Here is a 20,391-nt window from a genome sequence, read left to right as displayed (position 1 = left end):
AATATCTATGTTCTTATATAAGGCGTTGAGTTATATGTTCTTAGTAGTTAGGTTATAAATAGTAAGACTTTGTTTGTTTGTTTGTTTTGGAATTTCGCACAAAGCTACTCGAGGGCTATCTGTGCTAGCCGTCCCTAATTTAGCAGTGTAAGACAAGAGGGAAGGCAGCTAGTCATCACCACCCACCGCCAACTCTTGGGCTACTCTTTTACCAACGAATAGTGGGATTGACCGTCACATTATACGCCCCCACGGCTGGGAGGGCGAGCATGTTTAGCGCGACGCGGGCGCGAACCCGCGACCCTCGGATTACGAGTCGGACGCCTTAAGCGCTTGGCCATGCCGGGCCCAAAAGTAAGACAGTCGTATAATTTTCCAATGTCTAGCTAATATATATGTATAATGTACTGATAAATACGTTACTGCTAAAGATAGATTTATTGTTAGCAGATAAACAGATAACGAACTAATAGGTGAATTATTAAATTATTATACAGCTAAGTCTGTATACTCTTTTAGTACATATTTAATTTAATCTCTAGAGCTCTATGAATTAAGGATCATTGCAGAAGAGTGTTACTTTTTAATATAATGATAACTGTAGGTAAATAGATTCAAGTAGATGTTAAAGTCACACACATAAATAGATACAGGTAGATGTTAAAAGTCACACAGGTAAATAAATTCAGAAAGATGTTACAAGTTACATACGTAAACAGATTCAAGTAGATGTTGGAATTAACACACATAATCAGATTCACATAGATATTGTAACTAAAACAAATAAACATATTCAAGTAGATGTTACAAGTAATACATGTAAACATATCCAGGTAGATGTTACAAGTTACACAATTTAAGGGAAAGGCGTTGTTGAAAAATAATTTTATGTCCTCGCAAGTACCACGTGTTTTTCGGTGCGTAATGGTATATGAAAAGAAAATAAGGATGTTTGTAATAGTTAATTGTTTGAAAATAAAACGGGACTCTCTCTTCCTTTCCACTGTTAGGTGTCCGATTTCCTGACTGTTCCATACTAGTGCCATGGTATCATCGTCATTCTAAGTCTATTGATTTTATCCAGAATTATTCTAGTTTTTAGCATTTCAGACTCTGAAGAGGGCTCGAGTATATCAATAGAATGTTCTTCTACTCTAATCTCTTCTTTCTCCAACTCAAAAGGTATGCTCCTAATATTCGATTACATGTAGGATATCAGCCTAAATATGGTAACATCGTAAGGAGTCTGTCATGAATATTTAATTAACGTAAAAAGGTTGACTTAAAGTATAAAATAAATATTCAGTGATATTATGCGAATAATGTATAATTGATGTCTTTTAAATCTATATATTTCCATAAACATTATTAAAACAATTAGTTCAGTATTATTAGCACAATAAAATAAAAATATGTCACTTTCTTTATGTATGTGAAAGCTAAGTTTCTTTTTCTATATGTACGTGAAAGCTACACCTCTTAGTAGTTAACGCATTACTTTATTTACATGTGCTAATTGGCTGCCTCAGGCGATAATGCGGTAGATAGAGATGATAACGTCATTGTGTCACAAAGACTAAGAAGTCATAATTCCACAAAGTGGCATGAGATGGGTTGTTGCTAGGACAGCACAGTGACACCAGAGCGTGTAATGTTAGAAGAATGGTGCTAAAAAAGGAGGTAGGGCAAGGACATCATCTATACTGAACATGCAAATAGTTAGCAAGGAAATAATCAGAAGGTGTAGTAGGTCAATAGTTATATACACACCTCTACATATGATTATGTCATCAACATCGTAATTTTCACTTCTGTTTTTAATTATATGTTCTAGAAAGCTATATAATATTTTACAAGCGAAATTATTATTTGAACGAGACAGTTAGTGTAGCTAATTTTTTTTAGACAATAATTAACGTGCCTGTGTCATAAAAGTTTTGAATACTATACGAGAAAGAAACCATTATTCTGATAAGACAACTGTTAAAACATAGCTGATAATCTGTAATACATATGTCAAGTAAACACTTTTGTTACAACTACTGTTTCCCTTTATAGGTAAATGCATTATTTGAATGAAACAATTATAGCATATCTAATATTTTACTTTACACACTTTTACAAATATCCATTTCTTTATGTATAAAACACTTGGTTAATTCATTAGGTTTATAGTTTCATCTCTGTAATTGATATGTCATGTAATACAGAATTTCCTGTCTTCAGGATATTTCAATAGTTAAGATATCTAGTGTTTTATTTTTTAGAACAAATCATTACTTAAATGAGATAGTTACATTATCATTCTATAGATAACTGTGTTTTATGATCCGAGTGTTGACATAATGCACATTTAAAGTACTGTATTATATAATTAGTTTTTGTTTCTATATTTCATTGTATTACACATATTTTGCAATTATTTGCTTCTTACGTATAAAACACTTCAATATTGCTAAATCATTTCTTCTATAGTTTTAACTTTTATAATTAATATGTCATATAACATACTTTTACATTTATTTATTCTAAAAAAGTTACTTATTTATATCTCTAAACAATTTACAACATAAGGTTCACGTTTAGCTTTATAAATTAATCTGCATAATTCTTTCACTAAAGTTTAGTTTTAAAGGATCTACACAAATAGCTGTTTGACAATAACTATTACAGAAATTGTTACTAATATTCTTACCTTTTTGTATGAAACTCGTTAGGCATATACTGATAGATCTTTACTAAAACTAATACCATTTCTTCTTCTTTCTGATATTAGCATTAAAAGTATGTTATAAATGTTCACACATAAAACATCCAAGTAGTGTGGACTCTTTTCATCCCTATTGCTATGTCAATCTGGCATGTCAGATTGAATACAGCTGATGAAGCTAAAGTGACATGTGTATTCTTTGGTATAAGGGTAAAACCTAATCACTGTATTTAAATTTATAAACTTCAAGACTGCTGACAACCTAAAGCTTATACCTTTACTAAAGGAAGTGACTAAATGATTAAAGTACATCAGAAAAACAAAAGTTGATAAAGCCATTTGAAATACAGAGTATATAATTACATTATATTTAAACTGTTCTAACTTAAGTTGTTGAGACTTTAGATTAATTCGAAATTGTAGATTATAATTTTACTTTATTAAGAGTACACTTTATAATAATTCAAACATATTTTAGTTTAAATGTTTGTTGAGAAATCAGAAATTCCATTTCGATTTCTTTTTTAAATTTTCAAATCTTCATTTTATATACATTCAGATATTATAACATTTAAACTTATTAGTTCACCAAAGCATGAGGTAATATACAAATATATTTTACATAAATGAACATAGTTTATAATCAAATTAAGACTGTGTACAATTCTTGTATTATGCAAAGTTCAATAACAAGTAATTAGTGTATCAATTTTGCTATGTAGTGTTGATAATCACAACGTGTTCTGTAATGTATGATTAAACAAATATTTGTAAACAGTTGTTCTTATGAATAAAAATATTATTAAAAATATTTTAATTTTGTTGTTATTACTTTAATATAAAAATATAGTCTACACAAAAAGCACATCTATCCTTTCACATTTTATAAATCCATCACATTTAGTGTATGATGTTTATTATTATAGGATATACTTAAATAAAGTAACATTGTGTTCTCTATACCTTAAATAATTTAAACATAAATAAAATCAGTAAATATGGTTTATTGATTCGTAATATTCTCTCAAAATTTGTAAATATATGTAAATATATAAATTTCAGTTAGCATACATTTCTTGTATACCTTCTACTTAATCAGACCTTGTGAACTGATTATTCACATTTGAAATAAATGTGTTTAACCACCTACCTTTCATTCTTTTAAAATTATGTCTGTGTTAGTCTTTAAGGATAATATACTTTTTCATCCACTTAATTTAAAAATACTGCAGAAAATGTACCTTTTTGCATATTTAACTTTTTCAAAATGAATATTCTTCCACTGGAAATAACAATGTTTGTTTACTTTTTTTTTAAGAATTCCTAGTTGTACACTTGAGAATATAATATTTGAATTTTGATTCAACTTGTTTCTATACTTTTTTGATGATCCCTATTTCCCCTTTTCAAAATTAAAATTGTTACTAAATTTGTATGTAATATAGATTATTGACTATGTTATAATAGATGTTTCATTAAAATAAAGGCTGTACCTAGAACGTATTCAAATATTTTATAACACATTCAAATTAATTATTAATTATAACACAATCAGTTACTCACTGTTTTATTCAAGCAGCAGTTTCACTTGTAAAGTATTAAATAACCTGTTAGGAGACACAATCATATGTTCACATATACTGATATATGGGCCTGGCATGGCCTAGCGCGTTAAGGCCGAGTCGCGCGAAACATGCTCGCCCTCCCAGCCGTGGGAGCGTTATAATGTGACGGTCAATCCCACTATTTGTTGGTAAAAGAGTAGCCCAAGAGTTGGCGGTGGGTGGTGATGACTAGCTGCCTTCCCTCTAGTTTTACACTGCTAAATTAGGGACGGCTAGCACAGATAGCCCTCGAGTAGCTTTGTGCGAAATTCCAAAACAACAACAACAATAATACTGATATACACCATCGCCAGGTGTTTTACTCGTGCAGTATCTATGGTTCCATCATAGATGACTTCATTGTCCTACTCTCTTCTTTAGCAAATTGCCCCTAGCACGTGACTTGTGACGCCATTTCCCGAGCGTCACCGTTCCCTTTGTAAGCGGGCCTGGCATGGCCAAGCGCGTAAGGCGTGTGACTCGTAATCCGAGGGTCGCGGGTTCGCGCCCGCGCCGCGCTAAACATGCTCGCCCTCCCAGCCGTAGGGGCGTATAATGTGACGGTCAACCCCACTATTCGTTGGTAAAAGAGTAGCCCAAGAATTGGCGGTGGGTGGTGATGACTAGCTGCCTTCCCTCTAGTCTTACACTGCTAAATTAGGGACGGCTAGCACAGATAACCCTCGAGTAGCTTTGTGCGAAATTCCAAAAACAACAAACCCTTTTTAAGCTGCCCTCTGATGTCACTTTGTGAAACTACGACTTCATCTCTCTGTTAACACTATGATGCCATATTTTAGCACTATAACATCACTACCTCTCTCACTATCATCTGAAGCAGCCAATCAGCTTGTGTGTCTGAAGTTACGTGTTAACAATTTCTCTTTTTCTGTGTGATTGTGAAACTTACGTATATTTTTCTGTATGTATGCACTGTTTTCAAGGTGAATCTGAAGCTCAATTTTTTTTTATTTTGTCTAGAAATGTAATTGTTTGTACCAAACAAACACTTTGCATTCCTTTTCATGATACTTTGGCAAAAAATGAAGGAACTTCAGTACAATGTTTTACCTGACGTATAGAAAAAAACAAGTGATCTTACTCTGTATTTTTAGATCAAGTATCTTGGGGTTTGGGGTCAAGCCTGAAAATGTGACCTCGTCTCAGTGCAGTAAACGAAAAATATTTCCTAAGTAATCAGTCTTCTGGTCATTTGTATTTTGTTTCAGGGAAAGTTTACTTACATGTCGCCTAGGAATGAAATGTATTTACGAAACTTGTTTAAAAGTAAGTGAATTTGCTTGAATCCTATATGTCCAAGTTATTTACACACAGATGTTCAACGTTCAATCTGTGGACCAATGTAAAGACTCACAACTAAAATATGTTTGTTATAACCATAATATATGAAACACCACAGAGGGACAGCTGTATGTCTGTGAAACCTAGAATTCTAGAAACTGGGTTTCGATATTCGTAGTTAGCACAACACAAATACCCCATTTCCGCTCAACTATTAACAAACAACTCATACATAGAAAATTTCCTTGTAGTGGTTAATAGCTCATTTCAAATAGGCAAAAATAACAATTTCTATTTTTCTTCTGCAGATTGCAGGCACCTTAATGTTAGTGGTTATAGCCATTATTTACTTATTCTAACAAACATAAAACTCAATATTCTAGTTCGTATTATTTCATCTAAGAGCACTTGTTCGCAGATTAATACATACATACGCACATATATGGATGTATGACTATTGTATGCTATTATACAAAATAACCACTGCTAAAATCTCCATTGATTATTTATCTTTGCGTATTAGTTCAGTTCCGAATCTATTAGTATGTGTTGTGTTATAAACCTACACGAACTTATAAGTACCATAGGAATCATTTGTCTGAGCTCCCACCCCTCTCGACGAAAACCTGCGAAAAATATGTTAAAACATTAAAGTGTTTCATTTGTTATTTTTATTCGGATAACACTATGTAACATAAATTTTGTTCCTGAATGGTATGTGTTATTTCTTAATTGCTTATGTTGTAAAAGTACATAAAATGGCCATTATTCCCTTCAAACTTTGCTTTTATGACCTGGGTAATGAAATTTAGAAATTAACCTATTTTCCATGTAAAAACGGGTAAATTTGCACATTTTCATTTACATAAGGTGTGCATAAAACAACATATAAATCAAGATTCACATGTATTTACACTAAAGCTATACAAAAATGAACAAATGTGTTTAGAAGTGAGTAGTTTTTCGAGATGGCTGCTTTCTCTCTCTGACGGAGTGGGTACTGGGAGCTCAGGGCAGTATGGCATTGGGGCGATGAATGCTGTAAGGTCGGGATACATGATAGCAGATGCATTCTTGTCAGCCCGATGTTTGGAAGGGTCCACCATGCAGAAGTAGCAAATGCTTGAGTGGTCAGTGAGTTCACCCAAATTCTGGGAATAGCGAACTTCATGGCTCTCTTTTCCCTCTGTACCATCCTGCAAAAGAGCAAAATAAAATTGTTATTATGAAGAATAATTTTATTTCATCCACAACTAATGTGTAAGAGATTCATGCAAAATATTTTATGTGATATTTTTCTATACTATTGGAAAAAAGATATTTAAATTTCAAAAAGGTCTAAAATTTGTATAATATAAAATCTTACTATTCAAGCAAGTAAAAATTGTCTGTCTTACCTTCTAGATTTTTTTTTGGCAGTGCCCGCAGGTAAAATGAGGTACTCAGGGATTTTCTTGATCCCCGACAAGCATGCCGAAATATGCTTTGTTGGCTTCACACATTTTAGCAGATGCTGTCACAGAGTACTTTTTACTCTTGTTTTGATAAATTGGCCACAAACATAGCAGAATGCGTCTGGAGAATGCTTGCAGCTTTTTGATGCCATCCCTGATAAAATCAGATAGGTCTATGCGTTCACTTAGGTAGCTATAACTAAACTGAAGTGATGAGTGGTGAGCTCCTATATATATATTACTGTGGAAAGTTTTAGAAAATTTTAAAAGGTTCTTGAAAATTCTCATAAGTTCTATAACATTCTAGAAATTTTTTGTAAGTTCTACAATATTTTAAAAAGGTTTTGAAAGTTATTGTAAGTTGTAATTATTGCAATTGGGAAATAACACTTTCTGTCCAGGAACAATGAAAAGTAAAAATGTTACATTGTGTAATTTTTTTGCTATTGTATATATGTACATATTTCTTCTTCTAATGATATCACCTTAAAATGTAACAGACTTTATCCAGTTATTAAAAGTAGTTGTAATTTTACTAAGTTTGATCCTGTAATAGTGGAGAATGCTAAAATTTATCAAACATGGTTTCGCTATCATGGACGAATTTTATTTCATTACACTTAGCAGAGTGATAATGACAACTAATATTTATGTTACTAAGTCATACTTCAGTAAGTATATGTACCTCTCATTTTTACTAAATCTGCTATTTAAGAGAACTTTCATTTCACTAAATTTCGAACAGTTATCAGATGGGTTACATCCAATATTAAACAAAACTAGGTCCAATATTCAATGTTTATTATTATTATTTCAAATTCAAAGTCTAAGTTTATTTTTTATAATTTTATACGTTTATTGGAGATGGCCGAGATGCACGAAAACTTTTGTAGATTGGGCTCTTCTTCTTCTGGTGTTCCTGAAGAAGGAACAGAGGAATAGATATGTTCGAAATTTTTGTAATTATCCAAGCTGTTTTTATTATCATTGTAAGTTTATTTAAAACAACTGGAGTTTGTGACTTGTTATTATGAATGAACATAAATCACTTAAGTTCAGTATATTACTTTAATGCTTGTTGTCGTTCAGTGGAATTGATAAAAACGTAATTTCAGGCCACTTGAATCTATGGTCTAACTACTATTTAGAGGATTGTTGTTGTTGTGAATTAAGCACAAAGCTACACAATGAGCTATCTGTGCTCTGCCCACCACGGGTATCGAAACCCGGTTTTTAGCGTTATAAGGCCGCAAACATACCGCTAAGCCACTGGGGGGGCTGTTTAGAGAAAGGAGCAACTTGCATTAATATTTGTGTGAACCTTAAGATTCCACATGACTCTTTTCTCCACGAAACTGTTTCTTCTTAACAAAAAGTTGAATACATTTCACATATATGTCGAATTTATGACTCGTTTTGAGACCTAAGTGTTGGCTGAATGTCATATTAGGCTGCATTATGCCCAGTATTTCGCTGAATACACTCTGCCCTTTGAGCAGTGAGAACGTTATGTTTTGTCAATCACACATGTGAAGACATAGACGACAGGTGTTGGTTCGTTGCCCTCTTATGGTCAACAGTTCTAAATTAAAGATGGTTATATACGTCTAGCTCTTAAGAGTATCTCAGTCTGGTTGTTTAACTCGCAAATCTTATAAGTTTGCATTTAGGTTTAAAATACTGTATTAAATAATTGTGTATGTCGGGTTCCCTTTAGCAAAGGAGGTTACCAAAGTTTTAAATTTTTTTAATGCATTTTTTTCTCGTTTAGATACACCAAAGGATAAAAGTATGATGTTATTAGTTTGTAGAAAATAATTTTTACTTTATTCTTTTACTATAAAATTTAGACGTAAATATGTGTAAAATATTGCAAATTCGATGAAAAATCAAACTTAAATTGTGTGAGAACTAAGTGTATTTTTATTATGAATTTCTAACGTACTTGTATGCGTATTTAATAACCACTTTTTTGTGTTCAAGTTAGCCCACAAGAAAAACTTCAGTTTTTAACATGAACCTCAGCTCAATAATACCGATTGTTCTCGGTATTCAGTTGGTAGAATATTTGATGAGCAATATGCTGCCTTTGAGATTTGAATATGACAAATATCTAGTTAATGAATCACTCAAGAGGTGGCGGTAGAATTTCTGTGACCTACTGAATTATGTTTGTATTTCGCGCAAAGCTACACGAGGGCTATCTGCGCTGTCCATCCCTAATTTAGCAATCTAAGACTAGAGGGAAGGCAGCTAGTCACCACCACTCACCGCCAACACTTGAGCTACTCTTTTACCAACGAATAGTGCGATTGATCGCACATTATAACGTCCCCATGGTTGAGAGAGCGAGCATGTTTGGTGAATCCGAACCCATGACCCTCGGATTACGAGTCGAATGCCGGGCGTCTGAATTATGAATCAGTTACTTTTGTCTTATATATGATCACCCGCTGGGACAGCGGTAAGTCTCTGGATTTACAACGCTAAAATCAGGGGGTCGATTCCTTCGGAAGACATAGCAGATAGCTCGCAGTGGCTTTCCGATAAGGTAAACACACCCACATATGTCTTTATTAATATCTTAATTTTCTGTCCGTAATCAAAGCCTTTTTGACTGTAGCGCAAATCCTATCACACAATGTTTTTAAAAGTAAAGATTCCCTTTACAATTATCTGTATACACATATTGGTTTGCGTTTCGGATATTTGCGGAAAGCTGTTCTATACCTATCTGTAAGTATACCTATGTGTAAGTAACTAAATAAATGTCAGTTAGCAACAGCATCAAGTTCCAGCACTTAGGCTACTTTTATTTTATCCGATACTTTGAGTGTCACTTTTATAACAGACCCACAGTTTTTTGTTTGTTTTTTTTTCCGTAACGGGACAAGAAATAAAGTTCGTAGTAAGGCAGACCGGCCTTTTAACCGCTGGACCACGTCGTATTGGACATAATTAAGAAAAAAGACAGCGATACTAATATAAGAATTATCCACTCTGAGTAAATGCAACTAAATGGTCAATTTGTCATTAACATAATGAATAATTTTTAGAAATTACAAAATGAAGCAAATAGCCTGTATGATGCACCAGTATTTTTTTTTATTTTAATAGTAAAACAAGTAATTATACATGGTATCTTTATCACTTTTTGGTGGTGACTATACAAGGTCTTCTTGTTGCTTTTTGGTGACGGTTATATAAGGTCAAGGATCGTAATAAAATACAGCTTCAACGTGATGCCGACTGTCAATGTGGTTTCACTGTAGTTGTTTTTTCTCTTCAATAAATAAATTGTAAATAATAGAATGATAGTAACTGATTTCTATTTGTTAACATTGAAAGATTATTCATCGTAAATCTTTGGTTTGTTTCCACATGTGGCACGGCGATATGTCTGTTGACTTACAACGCTCTAAACTGGGTTTTGATACTTATGATAGGCAGAGTACAGATAGCCCATTGTATAGCTTTGTGTTCAACTACAAATAAAATAAAAGCATGTACAAGCGTCGTTACAAAGATAAATAAAATCTAATAATTTCTAGTTAAAATCTAGTTGGCCCAGCATGGCCAAGTGGATTAAGGCGCTTGACACGTAATCCGAGGGTCGCGGGTTCGAATCCCCGTTCTACCAAACATGCTCGCCCTTTCTCCGTGGGACCATTATAATGTTACGGTTAATCCCACTATTTGTTGGTAAAACAGTAGCCCAAGAGTTGTCGGTGGGTGGTGATGACTAACTGCCTTCCTTCTAGTCTTGCACTGCTAAATTAGGTACTGCTAGCACAGATAGCCCTCGAGGAGCTTTCTGCGAAATTCAAAAGAATAAACAAAACACACTTTATTCCAACTAAACCTCTTGATATTAGACTTAGTACACTAGTTTTTCAGTGTAGTTTAGTCTTTCTCTTTTTTCATCTTCTATATGAACACTTCTACGAGTCAGACATATATATATATTTATTATTTATTTATTAAGTGCTTTATAGTTACATTATTATATATTTTTTGAAGAATAGATTATTTTTTTAGATTTTATATGGAGTTATTTGTTTATTACAGATATACTGTTCTTAATGTTCTAGTGTTTCAACCAGTAATTACAGATTTTTCCCTTTTATATTATGTGATCCCCTCCCCCGAATGCTGATGTACACTCCTACCTTTTAATCTTTGTTTATTTACTTTTTTCCTAACTTGTATTTTAGTGACCTCAGCTACTCAGGCTCTTTTGCCCTCCTGGAACAGTAGTAAGTCTACGGACTTACAACGCTAAAATACCGAGTTCCATTCTCTTCGCTGGACAAAGGAGATAATCTATTGTGGTTTTGCTTAAAAAAAACAATCAGTTTGTTATTCAGAATGATGCATTATGTGGTCGTTTTTACTAAAGTTTAGTTTTTTTATTCAAGAACTGTGTGGCTTAAATATTTAAGAACAATTCTTCCATCTTATTGCAATCCATGTGTTTTAGAACTGTTTCTCTCTTAATAATAAGAGAGAACACAAGGAATTTCACAAAACACTAGTAATACGTTCGGGCAAAAACTACCTGAACAATAAAGATTCAGATCAAACAATACTTTATTATTGACTCCTAAAGTTGTGCACAGATACAAAAATGTACGCATGTTAGACTTACAAAAAAAAGAAAATCGGCTCAAAACGGCCATTTTGTAATTCTTGTTTATTGTTATTCTCATGCCAACCTGTCACCCAGTGGGATAGTGAAAAGGCTTCAGATTTACAGCGTTAAAATCAGAGGTTTGATTCTCCTCAGTGGAGACAACATATAATGCGATGTGAATGATGTGTTTTTGCTATAAAAACACACTCACACATACTTGCTATCCTACAACAAGAACAACTTGGTATATTTCACCCTAACGTTTTGTAGAATACTAAATAAGATACTTTAAAGGTCGTATTGGTATTGAAAAAAATATGTTTATTTCTTGTATATTTTACATAAGCTAAAAAGTAATTATTTGTAATATCTATTTGTAATAACCGTCATTATAAATTGTGTATTAAAATATATTTGTGTTAAGTAAAAAAAATTGTATGTATTAAACTTGTTGGCAAATATTAAAATGATACATGTCACCATTTAATTAAATTCTAAATTAAAATTAAAATTTTGGGCTGTTTGAAATCGTAATACGTAACTTACATAGCATAATAAATCGAAGACTTGTCCGAGATACATTGTAATACGTAACATAATAAATTGGGGTCTCGTCCAGGATCTGAATCAGAGACAAAATTCATTCTAAATTCAAATGTTAATTCAATTTATATTTATCAGTGCCAACAAGATTTGATCATCACTGATTATCAAAGTTTCTTGAACTTCCTTTTCTTTAACAACTAGAAAGACATGGCAAAAGTGAATTGCCCGAATTTGCCAAAGTTTTATAATTTAAAGTTAAGAAATCAATGAGAAAAACGAACTAAAAAGCATTTAGTTCAAATTCTTGGTGACGAGAATTCTCTAGTGTCTTCACTAGCCAACTAAAGTTGAGTAATAAAGATAAATTAGAAATCCAGTTAAAACCCATACAAATCGAGCTTGAACAAGCCCATATCAAAGATGAAAGAGAAAATAAACGTCTTGAGGCTAAACAAGCCCGCTTTGAAGTCGAAAAAGAGCAAGAGCAAGCACGTATCAAAGCCGAGAGTAAATTACGCTGAAGAAAATGGAAATTAGTCTCAACTCCAATCAACAAAGGCAAAATAACAATTTTTAACTCAATTGATACACTAAGGTACCACCATTAAATGAAACTGACGTTGATAAATATTTCCCACATTTTGAGAAGGTTGCCCAAACCATAGAATATCTCAGCGAAAGATGGTTATTATTATTACAGAGTATCCTAAATGATATAGCACGAGAAACTTATACAATACACTCTCTCTAGAAGGTTCTATAGATTATGATAAGATTAAATCAGCTATTGTCAAACCAAACGAGTTAGTACGAGAGGCTTATCGCCAAAGGTTTTGAGGTTATTGCAAGCATGATAATCAAACTTATATCGGATATTTTCATGAGAATGAGGTTTGTTTTGATCAATGGTGTAATTCTATGCATATTGGCAACAGTTTCGACAAACTAAGATAATTATGTATAATTGAAGAATTTAAATGCTTTGGAAATGAAGACCTCAAAATGTATTTGGACGAAAAGAAAGTTGAAACACTTCAGGAAGCAGCTGTTTTTTCTGATGATTAAACTTTAACACATTAAACAACTTTTTATAAAAGAAATTCTCAGCAAAAATCTGTACCTGTTCAATCCACTTAAGTTGAATTTTTCTTCTAAAAATCCATATCTTTTTAGTTCAAAGCATTCAGACAGTCAGGATAAAGCTTCGTTAAAGTAATCAAGGCCTTCTTGCTATTTTTATAAAAAGACCTGGTCATGTTATGTCCGATTGTTGGAGTTTGAAAAGGGAAAAAGAAAAGGAGACAACACCCAGGGTGTTGGTATCCACATATGGGCATAGTTTCACCACATCACCAGACGTTGTTGATTTAGCCTCTGATAGAAATGCTGATGTAGCTACGGAGGAACTTAGACTATTTGTGTTTAACGGTTCTGTGTCTTTGACAAATTACACTGCTAACCCCGTACCCATACGTATTCTATGCAATACTGGGGTGACTCAGTCATTGTTGTTAGAAGTTCTGCCACTGGTAAGTCTTTTTTGCTGATAGTATTGAAGGTGGCTTTGTTAATGTTTCGAAACCAGTTGTGGTTAGAGTAAGATTTACTCTGCCAATTAAGGGTGTATCATTATTGTTGGGAAACGATTTAGCTGGAGAAAAGTTGTTGCTAAACTCAAAATGGTTAGCGAGTTGATCACCATTTCATCTAAGGATGGTGCTGTTGTTGAGGAGAATCCAAAGGAAAATACAGAACAGAAATGTGTTTCCCTCATTTGCTGTGACTCAAGTTGAGGCTAATAAATTAAGCCAAAACAAATGATAAACATGTATTCAGAGGAAGATATTATGAATTTGTTCCCGATAATTTTTGGATCCTACCAGCTATTCTTCAGTGAGTGGTAATGATGGACGTGAGGAATCTCGTTCACCTGGCGAGGTTCCATTTACTAGAAGTAAAATGATCGCCGAATAAGAAAATAATCTGCAGATCTTATCACTAGTTAAATATGCGCTTCCAAAAAATAAACCAGAGGAAGTTCCAAATAGGTACTTTTCAAAAATTGTGTGCTCCTGAGAAATTTCAGCTGCTTTTTTGAAACTTAACACGACTTTTGAAGAACCCTTCAGTCGTGGGATTATCGATTATGTTCGGCCTTTAACAAAAATTTCCATCTAAGGCTTTGATTAATTTCTTTACTTTTGTTGGGTTGCCTAAAGAAATTCAATCTGATTAGGAATTAAATTTTATGTCTGGGTTGTTTCAAGAAAATGCTTACCAGCTTGGTGTTAAAGAGATTAAATGTAGTGCATACCATTCTGAATCTCCTGCTGAGAGATTCCATTCTACCTTGAATAATACAATGCAGACTTACTGTATCGATAATGAGAAAGATTGAGATGAAGAATTTAATTTATTATTATTTGCTGTTCATGCCTCATTTCAGTAGTCGTTAAGATTTATCTCGTTCGAATTGGTATTTGGCCATCCAATGCGTGGCCCTTTGAAATTGTTGAAGGAATAATGGTTTTAAGGTTACCCGAATAAAATACACTTACTGGATTATGTTTCCAAGTTTCAGTCTAGCCTGTTAGGTACTTGTGAATTGGCTCGAGATAATTTGTAGTAACCTCCAGCTAGATTTAAAAAATTTTATGACTGCAAGGTTTAAGAGCGTAAGTCCTGTTCTGGTGACATAATCTTACTATTGTTACACACTATGGGACTTCCACTCAAAACTAGGTACCATGGCTCCTACAAGGTTGTTTGGAAACTCACTAAGACAGACTATGCTGTAAAAAACACCTGATCGTCGAAGGGCTATATACCTGTGTCATATCAATATGTTGAAGCCCTATCACATCCGAGATGCATCAAAAATATTTAGCCATTGAGTGTTCTATTGATACTGATGACTTAGATACCCGTAAGTTTGAAAATACTGAAGATTAAGGCAACATCAAACTGAGTAATTTTGACATTTTGGCTAATCTTGATTTTAAACTCGATCACTTTTCTACCGGAAAGAAAAATGAACTTGTTAATTTATTGATTGAACATGAATATATATTTCCAGACGTTCCTAATCAATCCAATATTGCTGTTCATGATGTAGGTAGAGGTAATGCTTCTTTTGCGAAACAACATCCCTGTCGTGTTAATCCAATTTGGGTTGATGAAGTGCGTAAAGAAATATCTTATATGCTGGAAAACAGCATTAATAAGAACCCAGTAAAAGTATTGGGCCTTCATTTTGTGTACTGGTTCCTAAATTTGATGGCTTTGTTAGATTCTATATAGACTTTCGCAAAGTAAATACTTTGACAAAGATAGGTTCTTATTCCATTCCAAGAATGGAGGATTGTATTGATAAAATTAGAAAAACCATATATATCGGAAAATGTGACCTGGTAAAGGGATACTGAGTTGTTCCTCTAACTGATAGGGCATGAGAAAATCTCTGCTTTTGTACTCTGAATGGACTATACCATTACAATCTAATGCCGTTTAAAGATGAAAAATTCTTGGGCAACTTCTCAGACAATTATGAATCAGTGTCTCAACAACCTGTCAGATGTTGGAATTTATGCTGATGATATTGTAATTTATAGTAACACCTGGGAAGAACACTTGTGTGTATTACGTGGTGTTTTTGGGAGGCTTAAAAAAGCCAATCTCATTGCAAATTTGGTAAAAAGTGATTTTTATAAAGCTAAATCTTTTACTTAGGTCGTGCTGTAAATTACGGTCAAGTTGTACCAACTTAAGCAAAGTTGAGTGCCTTGTAAATTATCAAACTCCTACAAACAAGAAAAGTTTGATGATAATTTGATGAGAATGGCTGGTTATTATAGAAAAATCGGTAAAAGTTTTACTGACATCACTTATTATTAAAAAATCTACTGAGTTCAAGTGGTCTGATATATTTCAATCTGCTTTGAAAAAGGGTAAATCTTTATTGTGCACTTACCCTGTATTGATGGCACCTGACTTAGATAAGCTTTTTCCATTAGCTGTTGACGTGAGTGATTTTGGTGCTAGTATCATTCTATTACTATCAAACGACAGATGTATTGAACACCCTGTTTATAACTTTTATAAAAAAGGTTTGTCTGTCACCAAAAGAACTTATTCAACTGTGGAAAACATTGACTTTAGTGTTAGGTTTAGAATATTTCAATGTGTAGGTATTTGTATCTTAACAACCTATTGTCATTTATACTGATTACAAACCATTGATGTTTATGAAACAAAAGAAGGACAATTTGTTTGTTTGTTTTGGAATTTCGCGCAAAGCTACACGAGGGCTATTTGCGCTAATTTAGCAGTGTAAGACTAGAGGGAAGGCAGCTAGTCATCACCACCCACAGCCAACTCTTGGGCTACTCTTTCACCAATGAATAGTGGGATTGACCTATGTCAATAGGGTTAATAACATCTCTGCTGATACACTTTGTAAGAATCAGCAACGTACGACATATGTATGTAAAATACTATTGATTGCCAGTATTATTGCCAACTGAATTTTCAAGAATCATGCCTAATAAGGATAAAAAACAAACAAACAGTTTCGTATTAATGATTTGCAGCAGTTAGTATACTACATACCTCGGAAGCGATAATTGTGATAAACGCCTATTAATGGGAAACTACAGATATTTGACCATGAACGTTTGCAGATTTCGAACATTACAAACTGTTCAACTTCAAAGAATTAATTTTGAACGTTAGTATTTCTGCAAAAACATTGTATAACTTCAGCTGTGACAAACTTAGGTGAGACCACACAAGAATGGAGCTAGTTAGCGTCCCCGCCAAGTGTACCTGTGAATCAACGTATAATTACTTCGTTATCTGTGAACTGTCGATGAAAGATTCTGTTCCAGACCATGTAGAAGACTTAGTATTATTTCCATGTTTGTAAAAATGTTGCATATAAAACCATTATTTGTATTAACCGTTATTATAAATTGTATTGTTGTTTGTATATTAAAATAGATTTGTGTTAAGAAAGAATATATATGTATATTTGATACATATCGACATTCAGTTAACCTCTAAATTCAAAGTAAAACTTACTGGCTGTTTGAAATCGTAAAATGATACGTAACGTACGTAACATAGCAAATCGGAGACTCCTCCGAAGTAAATTGTAATACGTAACATCTGAAATAGATGTTTTTCTCTTTATACATTTTTTCGCGATTGGTCTAGGCATATATTTGCCCATTGATATGCATTATATACAGAGACTTTAGTTAGGCAGAAACTACAATTTCTCACTATATTACCAAACAAATCTTCAGCTGCAGCTTAATTCTTTACATGTCGAATGAATGCCATCAGATAGTCAGTAGATACAAAATAGAGGTTATTATTGTGAATAAATAATGTCTACAATACATTCAACCTTATTTGTTTACTTTTACTGATCCCTATTTGCAGGTTTTTAAATTCCCAATTTTTTATTTATCTTATTGTACACCTATTGCAAGGTGTTATTTTCTAATATACTGTTATCCTGTCATTTCACTTTTGTTTTCTTGATTCACACACACTATCAAAGTTGGTTTTTCTGTCTTAGGAAGTGCGAAACTTTTAGGTTTATAACTGTGTTCACTTTGTGTATGATACAATCAAGTCAAGCTTATTGTTCAACATATATGTTGTTTGGCTCTCTGTTCACGAAGCTAATCTCTTGATATATACAATCAGTTCTCATTTAAAACATTTGTGTGATAATATATTTCCATTGAAAAGCACTAACAATTAATATACTTTGAAACACTGGCACTTGTTGTAAGTGTGTAAAACCCCTTATAGCTTTCTCCAGTTCAAAAGCACATGATTTAAAGTATACTAGCTATGTTAATACATATTTGAATTTAAAAGTTCATTTGTTATAAATGAATAAACACTACTATATACTATTTGTAATAAAAAACATATTTCTATAAGTTTTATTATTTATCCCAGTACATTGGATTATTTACAATACTAGTAAAAGTACCCGGATTCACTAGTACTAGTACACTTCAAAAGTACCCGGCTTAAATTGATGAATTCTAGATGACTATGCCAGTATTTTCTTGAGTGAAGTACACTTTTTGGTCATTTTCCAAATGGACATTGAAATGAATCACTGTAGTATGCCACTTATGAATTGGAAGGTTCAGAATTCAGAACTTAAAATATTTTTTTTTTAGTTTTGTTCTTTATGCATTACATATTATACTTTCAATACATAAATTAACAAAAATATTAAGTTACACTTTGTTGTTAGGAAACATGACATAAAAGTCATTTTTGGAACAAATTGTTTACCAAAACGCGCTGGCTTTCCTTTGTTGTTATTTGCTAATTGCTCCATTGAAAAGATACGCACTCACGTTGATAAGATAGGAAATAATACTCAGATGCACACCCTGAAGGTCCACTTAGTATTGGTGCCAAATTTCAGATTTCTTGGTTCCTCTTGGCGTTATGGCGTTCACACACACATAGACGCTTTCTTTTGTTATTACAGCTGAGTTTATGAACTTTTATCAAGCACTTTATGGTATATTTTTAAGTAGTGGTATTTGTTATAATTTCACCAAATACCATATGATATTATTCATTTTAATAGCTGTTTCGAATAATGATTTAGAGGGTTGACTTACGAAAATGTTTTTGAAAGTTAGCCATATATATATAACTTGCAAGTGTGTTACATACAAAGATTAGTATTTTAGGCTGAACAGATAAATGAAACATTATACAATCTTGTAATTCCCTCAACTTTTAAAATATATTCATAAATCATCCCTCATTGGCTTAGCGGACTTGTAATCTAGAAACCGGGCAGAACACAGATTGTCCTATCGTAGCTTTGTGTTCAACTGCAAACAAAGGAAATTAACAAATATCAAATGAATGTTTATTAAGTTTACGGGCTTACAATGTTAAAATCCGTGATCCGATTCACTACGGTGGACACAGCAAATATCCCAAGTGGCGTTGTTAAAAAAAACTACAACAAACAAATATCTATATTTAAATAATAGCAAATGCCAACTTTTGTAGTCGTTTTGTCTAGTGTTTTACTAGTTATCACTGTATGCTTCAATAATTTCATAAACTTATGAGTAAACCTTTTTATTGTTTCTCAGTTTTATCATAAGATATAAGATATTATATTACATCTTACATTATAAATTCGAAACAACTTGAGAGTCATTAAGAGCTTTTCCCTAAACAGTTATAAACATACTGAAGAGATGGCGAGCTTATCATCAACGCTAATGCTGGAAAATTACACTGTTTTTAGCCTTTAGTGGCTCAGCGGTAAATTCGAAGGCTTAAAACCGTAAAAATCATATTTCAGTATACATGGTAGACAGAGAATATATAACCCATTACATAGCTTTGTGCTTAACAACAAATAACTATTATTTTTAAAAAAACATTACCATATTTTTATATTCTTAAGAATAATAAAATTATTTAACAATGTCTCATTACAAGTTAAATATATATATATATATAATGCTATCTGTCTGTTTTACGCCTTTAGATCTGTAGAATAGCAAGAACCGACTGTAAAAAACACTTTATACCTAAGCTGCTGAACAATGATTGGGCCAAACCTAAATTAATAACAGGAAAGCTTGTAAAAGAGATTTGTTAAAAAGAAAAAAATGAGGTCGTTTTTCTATTACATTCTAATTTAAAGTAATAACTATGCAATTAAGTGAGTAAGCATAGTAGCTGACATTGTCCTATAGCATTGTCATAATTACAGGTATACTAGTTTTCCATTACTTCTTTGTAGAATCATTACAAGTATATTATGCGAACTATTTTATAGTAGTATAATTACAGTTGTTATATGGATGTAGTAGCATCAATAATTGACGATAATTCATACTAATATCGATTCAGGGATTAATTACAGGTAGACTCAATACATATCATTGTTTTAAAATAGGTTCAGTAATTGACTTTATTTAAAACATTCTGAATGCTATCCTCTGTCTTACAATAGAGTAATTGGTTGCTATTGTTTAGAAGTTGTTCAAAGCAGCATCTTAACAAGTATTGTTAATAAGCAGAGTTGTCATTGTTTCTCAGTTGACTTACAGTAAATAGTACTTGTAAATA

At 32.7% G+C, this 20,391-nt stretch overlaps 1 long non-coding RNA gene across 1 annotated transcript in view; it reads left to right on the top strand.

Moving 5' to 3' along the window:
* LOC143222213 (uncharacterized) overlaps positions 1-12,157 on the top strand; it is a 31,627-nt gene extending 19,470 nt beyond the window's left edge. Inside the window, exons 2-3 of the long non-coding RNA XR_013012100.1 lie at positions 1,011-1,182; positions 11,285-12,157. This is a non-coding gene — a long non-coding RNA (uncharacterized LOC143222213). The remainder of the gene's footprint in view (positions 1-1,010; positions 1,183-11,284) is intronic.
* Positions 12,158-20,391: the final 8,234 nt, after the last annotated feature.

The sequence above is a fragment of the Tachypleus tridentatus genome, chromosome 8, assembly GCF_004210375.1.
Source record: "Tachypleus tridentatus isolate NWPU-2018 chromosome 8, ASM421037v1, whole genome shotgun sequence".
Classification (NCBI taxonomy): Eukaryota; Metazoa; Arthropoda; class Merostomata; order Xiphosura; family Limulidae; genus Tachypleus; species Tachypleus tridentatus.
Note: the sequence above shows the minus strand (reverse complement) of the source record. Positions and strands in the feature narration are given on the sequence as shown.